Source organism: Cornus florida, unplaced genomic scaffold (assembly GCF_030987335.1).
Source record: "Cornus florida cultivar Cherokee Brave unplaced genomic scaffold, ASM3098733v1 CherokeeBrave_3.0.0_Hap2_Chr03, whole genome shotgun sequence".
Taxonomy (NCBI): Eukaryota; Viridiplantae; Streptophyta; class Magnoliopsida; order Cornales; family Cornaceae; genus Cornus; species Cornus florida.
Window position 1 is genome coordinate 39,336,591 of NW_026775573.1, and position 19,928 is coordinate 39,356,518.

The 19,928-nt window shown below is 38.9% G+C and overlaps 1 non-coding gene across 1 annotated transcript; it reads left to right on the top strand.

Moving 5' to 3' along the window:
- The first annotated feature begins 10,235 nt into the window (after positions 1 to 10,235).
- On the top strand, positions 10,236 to 10,341 carry LOC132301904 (small nucleolar RNA R71). The gene has a single exon (XR_009480674.1). It is a non-coding gene; the product is annotated as a small nucleolar RNA R71 (small nucleolar RNA).
- Positions 10,342 to 19,928: the final 9,587 nt, after the last annotated feature.

Consider the following 19,928-nt stretch of genomic DNA (forward strand, 5'->3'; position numbering starts at 1 on the left):
CAATCTAGAATTTGTATAGGGTTGGAGCGGATTCATTTCCCTAGTTTTTCTCTACTTGTATTTCATTTCTTTTTAATTCTTGCAAGTTTCTAATTTATGCAATTTCAATATTCTTAGCTTAAGTGACAAACAACAAAACCTTTATAAACCCTTCATCATTCTAGAAAGATTCTAGACACTAAGGTTGCCGTAAGACTAGCGCAGTCCCAGTGGTTCGACTTACCCGACCAATAGCCCTATTTTACAATGATTCGTGCTATTGCGAAGGTTGATGTTAATTGACCAACCGATCAATTTTTGGCGCCGTTGCCGGGGACTGCAAACGGTTTAGCGACCAAAGTTCTAGGGTTAAACTTAGTGTGATTGTTAATATTGTGTTTTGTGCATAATTCTCGTGTGGTTTAACCATTTTTGTGTTGTAAGTGAGATTCTAGGAACTCGAAGCTCACTGTGGGGAATGCTAGCAAATTGTAAGTCTAGAGGACCCCGGGTAAGTCTCTTGACCTTCTAGTTTCGAATTGTGAATATCGTGCATGTGTTAAGCTTAGAAGTAGATAAATTGCAAGCCCTTGTCGAGGCTATTTCAATTGTGTATTTTCAATTCCAAGCATCGGTCCTTGTCGTGGCCATTTTAATTTTTGTCTTGATAATTGAGGAGAAAGGGAATATCATTGTATGTGGAGTTGATGATAAAGAATTGTTGTGTTGATTATGTTGTGTGTTGTTGATGTTTAACTCCTAGATGGAGAATAATTATCTCCCAACTCAATTCTACACACCACATGCGTTTTGTGCTTTTTGCTCTAGTAATTCACATCATACAAGAGATTGTCTTCCAACGAGACAATTCTCGGATTTTTATCTAGAGCAACCAAATGAAAATTTCTTTGAACCGGGTAGTGATCCATACTTCAATGGTTACAACTCGGGTTGGGGAGACCAACAAAACTTCTTGTGGCATGACATAGGAAATTCAACCCCACAATCTCATATGCAACCTTTTCAACCCAATGATCATTCTTTCCCGCCCTCTTCTCCTTTTCCACCGTCTCCATTGGATGAGCTAATTGTTGCTAACAAACAAATGATGGAGTTTATGCACACGCAAATGATGGACTCCAACAATCAACTATTGGCTTCCCTCGCTAGCATGCAATCCACAGTAGAGTCTATCAATCAAGTGGTACCATATCACCAGTCCCAAGTTAGTGCAATGATAGATGACCAAATATCTCAAATTCAACAAAGGATTAATGCTAAAAATCATGAAGAGGAGGAAACATTTTCATTTGAATTTATGGCCAATCCAAAAGAAAATTCTATGAATGATGAGATTACTCTTAATAACTTTCATCATGAGAATGATCAAGTGGTTATTACATGTGAAAATGATGAAATGGTGGTTGAAGATCAAATTGTTGCCCCACATCAAAATGAAGCAATTGTGGTTCAAAATGGGAAAAATAATGATGTAGAGATTGTCTACCCTACTCCAAAACAGCCCCTACATAATCCTTTGCTTGATGCACCTCCTTCAATGAAGGATCCTCTAAAAGCTTGTTTGGCTCATTTCAATTGTGAGGATTTTAATGTTGACAATTCCATTTCAGAGGTGAATTCTTTGCTTAATATTCATCCACCTATTCATTCTCTTCCTTGGTCAACATCAAATGTATCTCTTTTCTTGGGAGCTTGCATCTCATCCCATTCCCTCACTTGAGTTGTCTCAAGTTGTTGAGCCCGAACCGCCGGATAAGTGTGAGGAGGATGTTGAAATTTTAAAGGATAAGTTGTCGAGCATTCCCGTGCTCAATGTGACCCTTCAAAAGCCTTTGCTAGGTGCACTCTCACCTACTCCATCTTCCTATAATCCAAATCAGCCCCATAGTCCAAAGTACTTCATTGAGGATGAAGAGTGGATTGAGGTCTTTCCATTACCTCTTTCCAACTTTTATCTTCAAGCTTTTTTTCTTCTACTTCCAAACGAACTTTTTTACTTAGGGAAGCTTGAATCTCTAGAGAGACATGGTATAGGGTAAGGAGGACTAACCTGATCTCGGTGTGTCTAGCTATCGACGCTAAATTTAGCACTCATGGGAAGCAATTCTTTCAATTTCCAAGCTTCCCTCATTTCAATTGCCTGAGCCTTGAAATTTTCTGGGAAATGGTTTCGAAAAGCCAAAAATTTGATTTTCCTGTAATGCTCTTCAGTTGTGTTCCACAATTTTAGACCGGCTTCTTAGACCTTCTCAACTCTTGTTTTCATTCCCGGAAGTTTCCGGCTCTATCAGGCAATTTTCTCGGACTTTCGACATGGCACTCACATGCATAACCTCTCATCTTCAATGCATTGTTGAAATGTTCTTAATCTCATCCATGCATTGAAGAGATGTTTCAAAGTTTGAAAATTTTCTCAAAATCATCCATGCATTGTGTGAGGTTGTAAAAGTTGGGAAATCTTCTTGAAATAATCCATGCACTCATTGAAAAAAAAAAAAAAATTTGCACAATTTGAAAAATTTTCTAAATTTTCCATGCATTGCAATGAAGTGTAGAGTTTGACAATTTTCCCTCCTTGCATTAGAATGGATTGAAGTTCAAAAGTTGAAAGTTCATCCATGCAATATTGCATTTTTGCATGCATAGACACCTTGCTTGCATGCATTCCATTCATTTCTATGTTGCATGCATTTTTTTTTATGTTGCATGTATTTCTATGTTGCATGCATTCCATGCACTTCTTTGTTGCAATCTTACATGATGGATGGATGGTTGGAAGCACCATGCATGGCAATCCATCCATGCAAGATCATCCATGCATTCAAGTTAGCTGAAACATTCCATCTCCAAGTGCCAATTCATTTCCAAGCTACTGAGCCAATTTCGTGCCCTCCAAATCCCATTCAGATTGCTCCAAATTACCACACCAATTTTGCATGCTCATTGCCCAAGTTTGGAGCGCTCTAGCTTCCATTTGGATTGCTCCAATTGTGAACCAAACTTCCATGAGCCTACTGCCTTCATTTAGAGCACTCTAGCTCCCATTTGGAGTGCTCCAAATTTTCAGCCCAACTTTCGTAACCTTCTGAGCCATTTTAGAGCACTCTAAATTCTGGTTTGAGTGCTCGAACTCCATGCACCAACCAACCCTCATTCTCTGCCAAAATCTCGAGCACTCGCAATACCATTTCGATTGCTCGAAATTGCTTGCACCAAATACCCGAGACACTGCCTTCATTTCGAGTGCTCGCAGGCTCATTTTCGAGCACTCGAAGTTAGCCTCTCACTCTCTTTTAAACTCACCACTCCACCCCTCTCTCTCACCACTCAGAAAACCCAAGACCTCCATGCTTGCAGCAACCACCTCACAACCAACTCATCAACCACTCCATGCACCAACCCTCTCCAACACCATCCACCCTCTCGGCATCATCCTCAACCTTCTCTCTCTCTCTCTTACCACTCTCGGCTTCTCACTCTCGGCCACCTCAACTCTAACCCACCAACCTCTCACCATGCATGCCCTCAAGCACACCACCCACACCCATGCACACCTCCATGCATGCACACCATGCAAGCCACCACCATCCCTCATCAACTCTCTCTCATTCCACAACCCACCATCACCAATCTACACCCCTTCAACCTTTCCCTCACTCACTGCCAAGACTTCGAGCACTCAAAGTCCCATTTCGAGTGCTTGAAGTGTGCAGCACAATACACTATCCTCACATTCCGAGCCCTCGCAACCAACCTCCCAACCTCATGCATCTCCTTCCTCTCGGCTTCTCTCCATTCCCTTTCCTCCCTCGGCTTCAAACACCAAACCAACCTTCCTCATCTCATTTCTCTCCCTCCACAGCACAACCACCCCCTCAACACCATGCACACACCACCCCCAAGCAACCAACCTCCATTCCCCAAACCAACCACTCTCGGCATATCTCTCTGCAACCCAAAACACCAACCCCACAACCTCATCTCCATAAACCATGCATGTATTTCAACACCACCCCATCAACCACAAACCAACCTCTCGCAGCCAACCATGCAAACCAACTTCTCTCTCTTCCACCATCCTTCCTCTCAACCCTAACATCAACCAACCAAACCCACAACCCAACACCACCATGCTCGGGCACCCCTCCTGCATGCACACATCTCTCGGCATCTTCCACCATCTGTCTTCCTACAGAAATTAATAGTACTAATAATAATAATAATACTAAATAAATAAATAATTTTTTTGGCATTATTTTGTTTTGCATTTTACGCTTATGGCTAATGTCAGCATTTGTCTTTTGTTTGGATTTTTTATCTTGCATTAAAATTTAGGTTAGTGTTTTAATTTCTGTTTTGGTTTTTCTTATGAGACCTATGCTTTTACCTGTGTACATTAGTTGTGTTTTGATAGGTCTTCATATCCAAGTTTGGGGGACGCTGTTGTGCACTCACATGGCTGAACATCTACGTCGTCGTCACTCCACTTGGTATTATTGTTCCTTTCCCCCCTTTTTGCTCTTATTTTGATTTACTTGTCTTCTCACATTGAGGACAATGTGACATTCAAGTTTGGGGGTGCATTTATGCATTTTTGGTTTCATAATTTTTGCTAAGCAATGATAGTATAACTTGGAACTTGTCGGAGATAAAGCATATGTTTAATACTTGTGTATAGAAGCAATGGACATTTTTAAAAATAAGGAAAAATTTGAGTTGAAATGATCATGTGGATTCAAATTAGTCTGTATAAATGTCTCAATTAGATTCTTGCTGGATTTGACACTCTTTTAAGCTTCACAATGCACAGATGCACATTGGAAACTTAACTATGAGGCATGCAACTTAATCGACCTTGACCTTGACCTAGTTAATCTGATTTGATGAACCTAATAGATGAATATCTTTGGCATGATTTAAGTTGTCTAAAAAAAAAAAAAAAAAACTGAGAAAGAAAGAAAAAATGACCAGTTGACGTTCGTAGCCTTTCCAACTCGAGCTATTAAGCCCTTTGGAGTGTCTTTTCACTTAACACCCTGAAGCCATCTGGTTTGGGAGTTGTTGGCCTAACGCTTGCTACAAGGGTTGGTTGGAAAGCTTAAAGGACTTTAACATTGCACGGTCAGTCAAAAAAAAATTGTAATAAACATTGTTCGTTGGAGTTCGTAGCCTTTCCAACTTGAGCTATTAAGCCCTACGGAGTGTCTCTACACTTAGCACCCTAAATCCATCTGGTTTGGGAGTTGTTGGCCTAACGCTTGCTACATAAGTTGGTTAGAAAGCTTAAGGGACTTCAGCATTGCACAACCATCTTATGTTTCACTTCTGAGTTACAATAAATTGTCAACAAGCAACAAAAGTTGTCTTGTAAATAAAATCATGCCTTAGGGACCTCATTTAAAGGGGAATTCAATGATTTGAAAACTTGTGCTTTGGAATTGGAAAAGAAAGTAAAAGCCGCATGTTGAGAATCCAATTCACTTTCACTGAAGCTAGAGTTGATTTCCATTCAAGAGATGATAATTGAGTTATTTATATAGACTTTGATGTTGATGCATGTATGTGGAAATGTATTTAGCCAATTTTTGTATCAATGCTTCATATATGCAAGGTAGTTTTCCCAATGACCCCATCTCCAGTTTTTGTCTGTTTCAAGTTGTATTTGAGCTATGTATCTATCTCATTTTACCATGGATGATATTTTTGTAGTAGCATGCCCATGGTTGTCTTTTCATTGAAGTATTCATTGTAGTTTTGCTAAGGGACTAGCAAAATGTAAGTTTGGGGGTGTGATAAGCGCCGAATATTATATATTCAAGCGCCCTAAATTGCATTAGTAAAGTCCGTTGTATGTTAATTTATGTAGATTATCTTCATTTCTATGTTTTTATGCATTTTCAGGTTCATTGGCCAAAATGGAACAAGAATAAGGCCTTGTGGAATCTTGAGCAACAAAAGGTGCCAATGCTGAATTCTGGCAGCAGTAGAACCTGGACTTTGCTCGCCATTTTGACCTTCCAAACTCGAGAACTGGACTTCCCTCATAACATGAAAGATTTAGAGCTCTGAATTAGCTTCCCAAATCTTCAAATGGTTTGTCATTCGGAGCTCGGAGCAGAGAGTTATGGCCTTGTTACCAGAGGCACGCAGAACTGCCTGGCAGCAATGAAATTCTTCCTTGATCTTCATTTTCGACCAACCATCCTTGAGAATTGGATCTCCACCAAAACATGAAATATTTAGAGCTCTGAATTAGCTTTCTAAATCTTCAAACATTTCATCATTCAGAGTTAGGAGCGCAAAGTTATGGCTGTTTAACCAAAGTAGGTCTGGGCGGAGCAAGTGAAGCATGGGCATTTTTACACTAAATTCGAGTGCTCGAGGCCTTGCTTAGAGTGCTCGAATTTTGGGCAGAATGCCCTTCGGAAATGGCTCATTTCAGCCCATTTGCACCTTGGTTTCTTCATTTTGCTTTCCTCTTTAATGAAGTGGTTGGAGATGTTGGTTGGTGGCCTTTTGGTGGGAGATAAGAGGGATATGAGCCACACAATAGAAAGGGGCTGGATTCTACAAGATTAGGGGAGAGAGGAAAGCAAGGAGATAGAGTTCTTCAAGCTTGAAGAAGGGAGCACGAAAATGGAGGGGGTCTTCAAGCTTCTTCCTTCTTCCATTGCTCCTATGGGTAACTAAATCTTCTCTAGGGAGGTGATGAAGCCCCTCCCTTGTAAGCATGTTCTAGTGTAGATTTTACTTTTGGAATTTCAATGTATTATTGTTGGTGATTTTATGATCTAGAGCATCATATGTGTTGTAATGAATTCTAATGTCTATACATGATTATTTTGAGCTATTCATCTTGTCTTAGATGGTTTCTCTTCCTAATCATATTGCTTGCATTTCCATAGTGACAATGGAAGTTAGATCATAGAATGGTTTTAATGGCATGGAGTTTGAGAACTTTGATAAATCATTGCTTAGGATGCCCTTTGATGGTTTATACTTGATTCTTAACTTTGTGTGCTCTCATCATTTAATTAAGGGCTTGATAATCTTTGGCTTAGGGAGCATGTTGAAGACTACACCCTAGTTTAGGTAGTTCAAGCATGTGAATCTTTGATGGATTATTCTTGTTTTTGATTTAATGAACCTCTTGAGGATAGTATAGCAACCAAGGGTTGTTATGTGTCATGACCATCATTTATGTTGATTTTCCCAATTTAATCTCAATCTAGAATTTGTATAGCGTTGGAGCGGATTCATTTCCCTAGTTTTTCTCTACTTGTATTTCATTTCTTTTTAATTCTTGCAAGTTTCTAATTTATGCAATTTCAATATTCTTAGCTTAAGTGACAAACAACAAAACCTTTATAAACCCTTCATCATTCTAGAAAGATTCTAGACACTAAGGTTGCCGTAAGACTAGCGCAGTCCCAGTGGTTCGACTTACCCGACCAATAGCCCTATTTTACAATGATTCGTGCTATTGCGAAGGTTGATGTTAATTGACCAACCGATCACATTACATAATCCAAAAGGCATCCCTCTATATACAAATGTATCGAATGGACAAGTGAAAGTAGTTTTCTCTTGTTCTTTAGGATCAATGGCCACCTGATTATAGCCAGAATATCCGTTTAAAAAGCAATAATAACTCTGGCCAGCTAATCGCTCTAGAATCTGATCAATGAATGGAAGTGGAAAATGATATTTTCTAGTAGCAGAGTTAAGTTTCCGATAATCAATACACACGCCATCCAGTGGTGGTGTGCTGTGGAACTAATTCACCCTCGGAATTCTTAACTACTGTAATACTTATCTTTTTGGGTACTACTTGAGTAGGACTCACCCACTTGCTATCTGAGATGGGGTAGATTATTCCCGTATCTAGCAACTTCACAACTTCTTTTAACACTACCTCCTTCATGTTAGGATTCAATCTTCGTTGGACTTCCCGAGATGTTCGAAAATCCTCCTCCAAATGAATCTGATGCATGCAAATTATTGGACTAATTCCTTTCAAATTAGCCACACTCCACCCAATAGCCTCTTTATTTTGCTCAAGAACTTTTAAGAGACTACTTTCTTGGGAACTCATAAGATTGGAAGCAATGATTACCGGAATGGTGTCATTTAAACCCAAGAAAGCATACTTGAGCTTGCCCAGTAATGGCTTAAGCTGAAGCTTAGGTGAAGACTCTAAAGAAGGAATAGGCGGAGTACTAGAAAGTGGTGGAAGCAGCTCTAACCTAGATTTCCATGGAGGAAAATTTGTGGTAGGAGTGGAATCTAGCAAAGAATTCATTTCAGCTATTGAAGAATCAGTATTAAAATCTTTATAATTGAAGTGATTCAGACAAGTTTCTAAAGGATCTTTAGATAAAATAGTTGGGAGTGATTCCTCAACCAACTCATCAATAACATCAAAGAAGAAACATTCACTATCATCGTGGGGATGATGAATAGCATTGAAGATGTTTAGCTTGACTTTCATATTTCCAAAAGATAAATCCATGGCTCCAGTCCTACAGTTAATGCAAGCATTTGCTGTGGCTAGAAAAGGTCGCTTAAGAATGACTGGAATATACTTTTTGGAATCGTGGACCGGTTCTATATCAAGAACTAGAAAATTGACAGGAAAATAGAACTTGTCCACTTTTATAAGTACATTTTTAATAATACCTCTTGGTTGTCTGGCAGATTGGTCAGCAAGCTGTAGAACAACCGACGTAGGTTTTAATTCTCTCAAACCTAACTTCTCATGCTCTGAGTAAGGAATAAGATTAACACTTGCTCTAAGGTCAAGAAGTGCTCACTCTATCACATTATTTCCAATGGTGCAAAAAATTATAGGAGTTCCAGGATCTTTAACCTTTAGAGGAGTGTTATACTTAAGAATAACACTAACATGCTCGGTGAGACAAACTTTCTTAAGAACTTGGCTTCTGGATTTTCTCTTTAGAGTGCACAAGTCCTTTAGAAATTTAGAATAGGTTGGAATTTGCTTTATAGCATCAAGCAAAGGAAGATTGATTTTGACCTGTTTAAAGACCTCCATCATATCTTGAATTTTCTCCCCTTATTTACCAAAGTGGGAGGGTTCCTTGAGATGTTCAGGATAAGGCGCTTTTGGCTCATAAGCTGTCTCAGGATTAGGAGTAGATGAAGAAGTGACTCCATCTTCAACTCCTTTTGTGGATTATGGAATAGCACTGGAGGAAACATCCTTGGGATTTAGATTTTGAATGATAGGAATTATGGGAATCCTAAGCCTTTCTTTTTCCTCCTGTCCTTTTTCAAGTTGGTTATCAACCACTCTACCACTCCTCAATGTAGTGATAGCCTGAACTTGCTCATGATGAATACCTGAGGAATTGGTTCCATCAATCATGTAAGTCTGCCCTTTTGGGTTGGTTATTGACTGACTAGGCAGCTTTCCATTCTCTCTTCGAGATAGAGTACTCACTATTTGCCCAACTTGTGCCTCTAGCTTTGCTATGGCTTGAGAATGAGAATTAAGAAGTTAGGTGTTGGCTTTAATTTCACCAAGAGCATTGAGTACTTGTTCCTCAAAAGCAGAATTTCTAGGAGGAGGTGGAAGATTAGGAGCCTGAGTGGGTTGATTCCTAAACTGAGGTGGATGGTAAATACTAGATTGGTTGAAAGAATTATTTTGTGGCATAGGATTGGATGAATTTTGATACTGCCCCTGAGATTGGGAAACAATGATTCCTTTTATTTGGATTACGCCATGATAGATTTGGATGATCTCTCCATCTAGGATTATATATAGAAGAATATGGATTATAAGCTGGCATAGAGAATGCAGCATTCACTTGCTCCTGTGAAATCTTAGATGATTGTCCCAGTATAGGGCAAGCGTCAGCAAAATGGTTAGAATTAACTTAGATAGAACAAACTTCTTTTGGCAAGGCTGTTTGTGGATTAATAACAGGAATAAAGCTAGATGATAGGATTTGATCGAACCTACGGTTCAAGGCTTCTATTTGAGCGGCTAACTCATTAGATTTATCTACCTCATAAAGTTTTTCAACCTTATGCATTCCAGGTGAAGACCTAGACCTAGAGGAAGAAGCATGTTGCACTGAGTTTTCACTTAGGGCCTTAAACAGTTCCCAAGCATCAGCCGGACTCTTACGCAGATGGAAGCATCAACCATGTTTCTATATGAGTCTGTAAGACTATCATAGAAAATCTGTATTAAGTGCCATTAAGCAATGTCATGGTGTGGACACTTTCTTAAAAGATCATTATATCTCTCCCATGCATCATGGAGCTGTTCTCCCGGAATTTGGGAAAATGCCATGATTTCTTTCCTCATTTGTGTAGTTTTACCCACATTGTAATATTTCTTCAAGAACTCCTATTGCAACATGTACCATGAAGATATGGAATTTGTTTGAAGGGACTGCAACTAAGTTCTTGCTTTATCTTTAAGAGAGAACTGGAAAAAACGCATTATGAATGAGTTATTAGATAAAGTGGTCAACTTGGTAGTTGAACACAATTCCAAAAGCACATCCAAATGCTTATAAGGATCCTCTATTGCATACCCATGGAAAGTAGGAAGCATTTGGATCATAGCAGGCTTGATCTTAAAATGGGTTGCATCAACATTTGGAAAAATAAAACACAAAGGAGAAGTATATGTGATAGGAATGAAATGATCCCTCAATTATGGTTGTGGTGGAAGAACAGGTGGAACCCGTTCTCCATTACCATTACCATTATTACCCGGTGCATCACGTTGCAGCCATACTTTCATAGGAACTATCAATATTATTCAAGTGTTTTTTAAGTTTCCTTAACAAACTTAAAGTTCTTTCTATTTCAGGATCATGCACTAAAGGTTTCGACCTATTTTGGCGAGTTAACATGCACTGGTTCCACTAATCCTAATAGTAACACAAAAAGAAAATATTCCAAGTAACAGAAAAACAATAAGAACTCATAAAAAGGTTTAATAAACCGAAACTTTTTTTCCCTTAAGCGTTTTTGTCCTCACCGCTAATTTATACCTAAAAAGAAAAAGAATTAAGATGAGATATCAGAAAGCCTGAAGATTGATGACCAGTCTATCGCACTACCATCAAGTTTGAGAGTGTGAATTTTAGGCTAGGGCCAAGAGTTTTACATTTATAAAAGCCACTATTACCTTTCACTATAAATATAGCTAGGGCGAGTAGGGATCATCCCAAGGGATTGTGAGTGTCGAATAAGGTTATGGAATCGCTATTAGGGCTAGTAGGTCAAGTGATCAAACAATTGGTCGGTTGGTTGATTAGACTAGAGAGCAACTAAATTAAACTAAGTGATAACAAAAGAATGCAACTAAGAAAAAATAAGAGAGAGAAGAGTCTTGGGGTTTAGAGATCACCACCAAGCAAAGCATTTCTATACCATTGACAAGTGACTAATGAGGGCAAATGGTGTGCTGCAATATTGGTGTGTGTGTGTGTTTGATTGATTCAACAAGCAAGGATGACTAGTTAAGCATGTATTGTCTAAACATCATGTAAAAGGCACAATATATCTAAGCATTGAAGCATATATTGTCTAAACAACATATGAAAGGCATAATAGATCAAAACAAGTCATTAATCCTTTCATTAAGCTCACAATCCAAATACAACACAAGGTTAGAGACATATGCTACTTGCATTCAAAAGCATGGATCATCAAGTAACAAGCATGGATTGTCCTCCCATTTAACACTACACTACAACTACACTACATCTACACTACTAGCATGAAAATAAACTAGGGGAGAGGCACAATCCATCAAGAAATAAGTATGAACCATCAAGAAAATCACAAGAGCATTCCATTAAGCACCATGTTTTGACAATCTCCAAATCTATAGCATCAATACACATAAACATGCATCAATAACACAAAATCTAGAGACAAGCACATGAACATCTATTCTAACATACATAGACATATGGATAGAATGAAATGATCAATTGAAAGCATTTAACCTCATAAATCATTGAACAATCAAGATCTATATATATCAAAGTGTCAAAACATTAATTACAACACTAATCCCTCAATAATACACAAGATTAAGATATAGAAAGCATGATTGGGGCTAACTCTAGCCCCAAGAGGATGTCTAGCCACTCATGGTGATGTTGCTCCAACCCTCAAAGTCTAACTCCAAGGAAGAAATCTGCTCTTTGTTGATGAAGAACTCCGATGGTGTCTCTAGCCTCCTCTTCCTCTAAGCTTGCCTCTTTTGAGAATAATTCCTAGAATTGTATCTTTTTAAAAAGTGCATCATATTCCTTTTATATGTAGGTCAAGTGACACACCAAATGAGCTGGGGTCGTGCAAAGAATATTCTCTAATGATTGGATAGAGGACGGATTGAGCAAGTTGGCTTTTTAACTTTTTCGCACTGGAGGAAGTTCGATCGATCGAACCTTGGACTTGGATCGATCGAACTTGGCTGAGATCTATCGAACTGAGGCTGGATCGATCCAACTGGTTGAGCTTTTTTGGGAAAAGACAAATCTGAGATATTTTGGGAGATATTTTTGGGAAAAGGACAAAAATGGTTAGTGGGTGGTACAGCTGTAGATAAGATCAATCATTTGAATAAGGATAAAAGTGTTCGATCGATCGAAGGGTGGTGTTAGATCGATCGAACTTTGGACTTCTACTTTGGGTCAAAGTTTGGATCTATCTTGAAGTACTGAGATCGATCAGTGTTCGATCGATCGAACCTTGAAGTTGGATCGATTGAACTTTGCTGCTTCTCACCTTTGGTTTCATTTGCTTCTTTCTTTCTTCACTTTGCTCCTTTCTTTGTTTAATCCCAGAATTGCTTCAATTAAGCTCTTATTTGGCTGAGTTAGCTTATTTTTGGGATAAGTGCCTGAAAATGGAAATAATACAAGATCAATCTAAAACGGTAAAGTAAGATAGATAAAGGTACTAGAATGTCTAAGCTTAAGGGGTTTAAATACGCATTTTTTAGCGCCTATCACACCCCAAACTTAAATATTGCTAGTCCCTAGTAATGAACTAGAAAGTAAAGGAATGAAATGAACAACTATACAACTATGAACTAGAAAACAATAAATGGATAACGCCACTTTCGTAGGGAACACAATTGCACTTAGCACATGCAACAAGCCTTTTAAACCCCTAGGTTACCCTTAGTGGACGAGTGAAGTCTCGTGAGGGTTTCCAGATTTGATACCCACAAACGTTAAGCTCATTCTTTCAAAAGAGGTACCAATATTGTAAACAAGTATTGGGAGAAATCTACTTCAAGTATGTAATTTTTCAAACATTTTCAAGCAATCTCCCAAAATCTCAACATCAAGCAAGCAAGTATGGTCCTCCACACATCAAGAAAATGATCATGCAAATTAAAACGACTCTAGAATCCTTTTTGAGTGGACCGGCATCAAGTATGTTACTATCTAAGCCAACTAAAGAATTAATCACATCCTTACCCTCAAACTAGTACACAAATTTAGTACCGATCATCAAGACAAAAAATGGACCTTTTATTAAAGCTTTATTATTCTAGGTGCGCTTATTCTTTTCACTCGATTTATTTTTCTTTTATTATTTTTTTTTTTTAGGATCAAAGATGGAAGCATGGTGCAATGTGTTAATCTATTAAGCTTTCTAGTGATTCATGAGGTCGAGCGTTAGGTCAATGACTCCCAAACCAAACAGCTTTAGGGCATTAGGCATTCAAATACCCCTACGGACTTACAAGCTCAAATCAACTAGGCTACAAATCAAGACAACAACCATCTAATTATTTTCCACTTCTCACCTTTTGGGAGAAGTCCTCACTTTTTTATCACATTTTTTTTTATTATTTTTTTAATTTTTGGATAAGTGCAATTATTAACCTAGAGTTTGGTCCCTTCACCTTTCGGCGCGAGAGATTCAGTGCTTGATGAGGCTAGAATCCCGGCTACTTAGTAAAAAGGGGTTGTTATCTACCTTTATCAAGAATGAAAGCTTTCAATGCACTACTAGCTCAATTGGGATATAACCAATTCAATAATCAACAAAGCATGTACCCCCACAAATGAATGCTAGTGTGCGCCTGTGCTAGTGTAGAATACTAAAATGAATCTCAAAACAATTACAAAATCAAGATGATGTGGACCACAAGTGCAAGCATGATATCAATCTTTCGAAAAATTTACTCCTAAATAGCATCCATACGGCATACAAGGAGTATTGGACTCTCAAGTCAAGCAATTTTTAAATTTTAAGCAATATAGTCCTCAAGAGATCAAAATCATAGCTAGATATGGACCAATCATAGAAATATCCCTTAAATACACAAGTCATGCTCAAAATTTTGAATTTAAAACTAACACTGTAAAGCACCATTCCCCCCCAAACTTAAATGGCACAATGTCCTCAATGTGTAAGAAAACAAAGGAAAGAGTATACCAGTGCAACTAAGCAAGAATGATCGGGACTGAAGTATCTAAAGTGGGTGGCATGGCCCCCCCAAATTTGGGATGAACTGTGGTCCTGAAAATTGGCACTTGGATAAACTCATCAGATAACAAAATGGGATAATTAGTGCATAGTGGACATGCAAGTGTAAATGAGATAAACAGATAAAGATATGAGAGAGGAATAAGGGTGGTCCTGAAAATCGAGTAGCACTCTCTCACTGAAGTCACTGTGATGCACTTGATGGAGTCAAACATATAGATATGAGAATATAATCATATGACATCTATAGCAAAAATAGATATATAAAATAGATAAAGTACAGGTACAACAGAAATATCAAAGCCGATAGACCGGCTGCAAAAATAATAGTACTGTATAGTGACAAAAATAGAGATCAGAGAGCAGAGATGGATCAAAAGATAGAAGGAACTGGGAACTCAGGACGATGAGGTAGGACGGGCAGGTCGGGCTTCGTGGATATCTCTAGATAGATCTCAGAACATAGTCGCGGCATCCGTACGGAAGGTAGCAAAATCAGCTCTGTGGGCCGTAAGATCTGCTCGTATAGCAACAACAGCATCCTCAAAAGTCTGCAGGCGTACTCCAAAGCTAGGGGTCAGATCTGGAGCCTCAGGTATAGATGAATCAGAAGAAAACTCCTTAGTCTGCTCCTAGTCGTGAATGGGCGACCCAGCTGAAGAGTGCTGCTCTGTAGCGTCTACAGGGTGCTCTAAATCAATATCTATATGCTCGGCAGCTGGATCGACTGGTTCGTCGTCCTCTGCGGGATTTGCTGCTGCTACCTGAGCTGCTGCCTCTGCCTCCTCAGCCTCTAGCTCCTTTGCAGCCACTACTACGTGGTCCTACAGTTTAGTAATGATGGCATTGTAGCTCTTGTTCCAGTCCTTCTTCAAGAAGTGATAGGAACCTCTCTCAGGATGCTCCCGAGGATGAATAGGTAGCGTTGGTCGATCAGAATCTGGGTGATAAGGTGGCCGAATGGGAGAGACTTAGCCCGTCCGGGCGTCTCCTTACTAATATACTCATCAAATAGCTTCCTCATCACGCTCCAGATGAGCGCTGGAATAGATACCCAGTGGCTCGTGTAGAAAGCGTAGAGGGCTGTCAGATAGTCTCCTCTCCGCTGGATCTTGTGCCCAGCCATATATATATTCCAAAAAAGAACAAAATCAAAGAACCATAGGTTATCTGGATGGAATGTGCGAATGGCAAAAGTCTCGCCATCAGTATGGTGACCTGTAAAAATACTGCCATGTTGGTATAAGAAGGCCTGTATAGACTCGGATATAACTTCTGTAGCTCCAGAGGGCATCTGTGTGGACAATGGCAAGAGCGGGCTAGTGAGTCCACAGTGATAGTGATCTGATGGCCATCTATAGAAGTGACTAGCTCTGCTGTGGTACGCGGGGATGGTCGGAGGTTCTGGAAGAACAACCGTACCAGCCGCGGGTATACTGGCTCTGTAACTAGGGCAAGAATAGCTGCAAGGCCCCTCTGAATGATGTCATGGTAAGCTGATCGGGTCAGCACCGATCTGGAGAAAAAGGCTGTGTCGAACACCGACTCATGGTCGACTGCCATATGCGTATATCTAGGCACGGGCCTATCACGCTCTTGAGCTGGCTGAGTTGGCTGGCGTGGTGGAGATGGTACTGGTGAATGTTTAGCTCCAGTATGTGGTGGAGATGGTAATGGTCTAAATGCAGGCGGAGTTGCAGAGGTGGATGGAATATGGTCATCCTCAGCCTCATGAGCAGGTGACTGAGGTGGTGTAGGTTGTACTGGCTCCTCCTGTGCATGAGAGGGCTCTGCTGGCTCCTCTATCCGTGGTCTGATATGTCTCTGAGGCTCGTGTTGCCTCTTGGCAACGATCTTGCGCTTAGTCATAGCCTGGAAAATAATTTTAAAAAACTTGCAAGGGGAGTTAGTACCAGAATTAAGAATTGAAAGCACAAAATAGAAACATGCATGTCAAATAAGATAGACAAATCATATAGATGACATGAATCTATGCAAGTGACAAGATATGAAACATGCTAAACAATGTAAGTATGAAATGCATCCAATGTGGAATATCATAGGTATTGGGCATATATGAGATAGCATGAACATAAGGCATGATGAATGAAGTGTGTGTATGAGATCTGTGAAGTTCGATCGATCACAAAAAGGTTTGAGATCGATCTCAAAACTTTGATCTATTTGAGGTATGAGTTCGATCGATCTCTCAAGATCGATCTGAGATACAAGTTCGATCGACCGAACTGTGTGATGAATGTAAACAGTCACAGATCTGTGACTTTGGAAGCACGAGGCCCATACGAATGTGTTTGTGGGCCCATCAACACAACAAATCAACAATAATCATCACCCAATCATGGCCCATCCTCCCAAAGATAGATCCAACACATATATATATACATAGGAAACATATACACATATATACATACATGCTTCAAGCTCATCAATATATGGTGTATTTATCATGAAAATGGCATGGATTGAACATTAAAAACATGTAAACATGAGATTTAAGCCAAAATCAAGCATGGTGCCTCGGATATTACCTCAACCGAAGGAGAGAAGTGGATGCGAAGAGGCAAAGATGAAATCCGAGATGCGATGAAGAAAGAGAGAGATTCGGAGTGAGCTTGATGTCGCCGGAGGTGTCACCGGAGATGAGGAAGATGGAGAGTGCACAGTAGCAATGAGGGAAACAGGGGTTTGGAGGGTTGGATCGATATAAATGATCGATCTTGAGACCCTCCAGGTCTATTTTAAAAACATTTCCCTATTAGTTCAATCGATCGAACTGAGGTTTCAGATCGATTGAACTTTGATGAACTCTCCTTAAAGTATTTTTTTGAAATTTTTGAAAAATGCAAAACTAAAATTAAAAATTAGAATTAAAATTAAAAATTGTAAACTAAAATAAAATAGAATAAAATATTTTTAGATTTTTGTTTTGTTTTTTTTTTTTAATTTTTTATTTTAATTGAATAAACAATAATAATTCAAAACTAAATAAACTAAAATATTTTTGTATTTTTGAAAAATTTTTGAAAAATAAAATAAAATGAAAATAAAATAAAAATGAAAATATTTTTTGGATTTTTGAAATTTGAAAAGTCAAAACAAAGTCAAACAATGAAATGGAGAACTGAGATCGATCTGAACAAGAGTTCGATCGATCAGACAATGGGCAAAAATATGCAGGTTTTTGGTTTAAAAATTTGGCTAAGTGTTGGAACTTGAAGATCGATCGAACTTTGAAGTTGGATCGATCGAAGAAGTTCATATCGATCTTGGAATGTTTTCGATCAATGAGACAAAGAGCTGAATATGCAGGTTGATGCAGGCTCAAAATTTTTCTAAATGTTGGATCATAAGATCGATTAAACTTTGAAGTTAGATCGATCGAAGGGCTCTTGATCGATCTAAGAATAAGTTTGAACGATGGGACAGAGAGGTGATTTGGATGTAGGTGGATGCAGGTAGAAAATTTTTCTAAGTGTTGGATGCAGGTGGAAGTTTGATCGATTGAACTTTCATTTGAGATCAATCGAACTTATGCAAAATGCTCAATCACAACACAAAATTCATGCAATCCTAATCACTGTTCCTAGCAATGCATATGAACCAAAAACAAATATCTAGACTCCGCAAGAAATGAAATTTAAGATAGAAATGGGGGAGGAATAAGGTTTTGACACCCTATGAAATGTTTTTGCTAATCTTTAACATCTCTAGCAAGACATTTGGGCCTTTTAGCCCGGATCAAAGATCTTATAATGCATCCCCTCCTTGTTGGGGTGATAGATGCTTTGAACTCCAGCCAACAAATGGTTCTTTGAAAAACTCATTGGATTAAGCTCAAAAGAAACTTTTGATCCTTTGTCTATGCAATCACAACCTTTGGGCTTCCATGCCCTTTCAAAGCAAGAATTTGAAACAACAATACAAGGTTGAAGATGATCCTTTGGAAGTTTTGGTCTTACATAAAAGCTCACTTCCTTGACATTGAAGATCATGACATTTATCTACAACCTTAACCTCTCCTTCATATTTGTCAAATGAATGGGGTATGGGATTAAAGATATTCAACTTCATGTTCATGTGGCCAAATGAGATCTTCATTATCCCAGTCTTACAATTGATGTTGGCATTAGCGGTTGCCAAGAAAGGACGGCCAAGAATAATAGGAATTTGGCTCTTAGGATTGAGGACCGGTTCCGTGTCAATGACAACGAAATCAACGGGAAAGAAGAATTTGTCAATCTTTATTAATACATCCTCAATTATACCCCTAGGCTTCTTAATGGATCGGTCGGCAAGTTGCAAAACTACCGACGTCGGTTTCAATTCACCTAGGCCCAATTTGATATAAACCGAGTATGAAAGAATGTTAACTCTTGCTCCTAAGTCAAGAAGCACCCGATTAATGATCTAATCACCAATAATGCATGGTGTTGTGGGTGAACCGGGGTCCTTAAACTTTGGTAGAGTGTTATGTTGCAAAATTGAGCTTACTTGCTCAGTCAAAATCACTTTTCTTGGTGCTTGGCTCTTGTTCTTCCGTTTTTGGGTGCACAAGTCTTTCAAGAATTTGGCATAAGCCAGAATTTGCTTTATTACATCCAGAAGTGGAAGATTGACTTTCACTTGCCTAAACATTTCCATAATTTCATTGGTTTTTGCCTTTTGCTTTTCTTTTGAAATGGATCCTTTTAAGGCATCCGAAAATGGAACTTTTGGTTCAAACACTTTTTCAGAATTTTCTTTTGAACTCTCTTCAACACAAGAAGTTTGCAAATCACTTTATTTCAAATCATTTTTCAACAAAACTTTTTAAACATCATTTTTCAAAACTTCTTTTTCAAACACATTTTTTAAGACTTTCTCATTCACAAGATCATGTATATGCAATGAAGGAGGAATGGGATGTGAAACGGGACGGGTGACAACTTGAGGTTGCACCGGTTCACTCTCTTCATTGGACATTTCAACTTGATTATCCACAATCCTACCACTCCGCAAGGTAGTTACCGCATTAACATGTTCAATGGTGTGGCCTTCCGATGAGGAATGGGTTTCCACAACACGTTGTTGCTTAGGTGGGGTATTTATAGGCATCTTTCCCTTCTCTCTTGCATTAAGAGTGCTTGTTATTTACCCTACTTAGGTTTCTAGCTTCGCAATAGATTGAGAGTGAGAATAGAGCAATTGTGTGTTAGCCTCTAAAGTGCCCAAAGCATTCAAAACTTTTTCTTTAAAGGCGGGACTTCTAGTATTTCCTTGGGAATAAGATTGGTTGGGAAAATGAGAATTAGTAAATTGATTCCCTTGTGATTGATAAGGTCTATAACCTTGAGATCCTTGGTTTTGAAGTGGAGGTGGAATGTACTTCCCTTGAAAACCGCCTTGGGAAGGGTTTGAGCCCT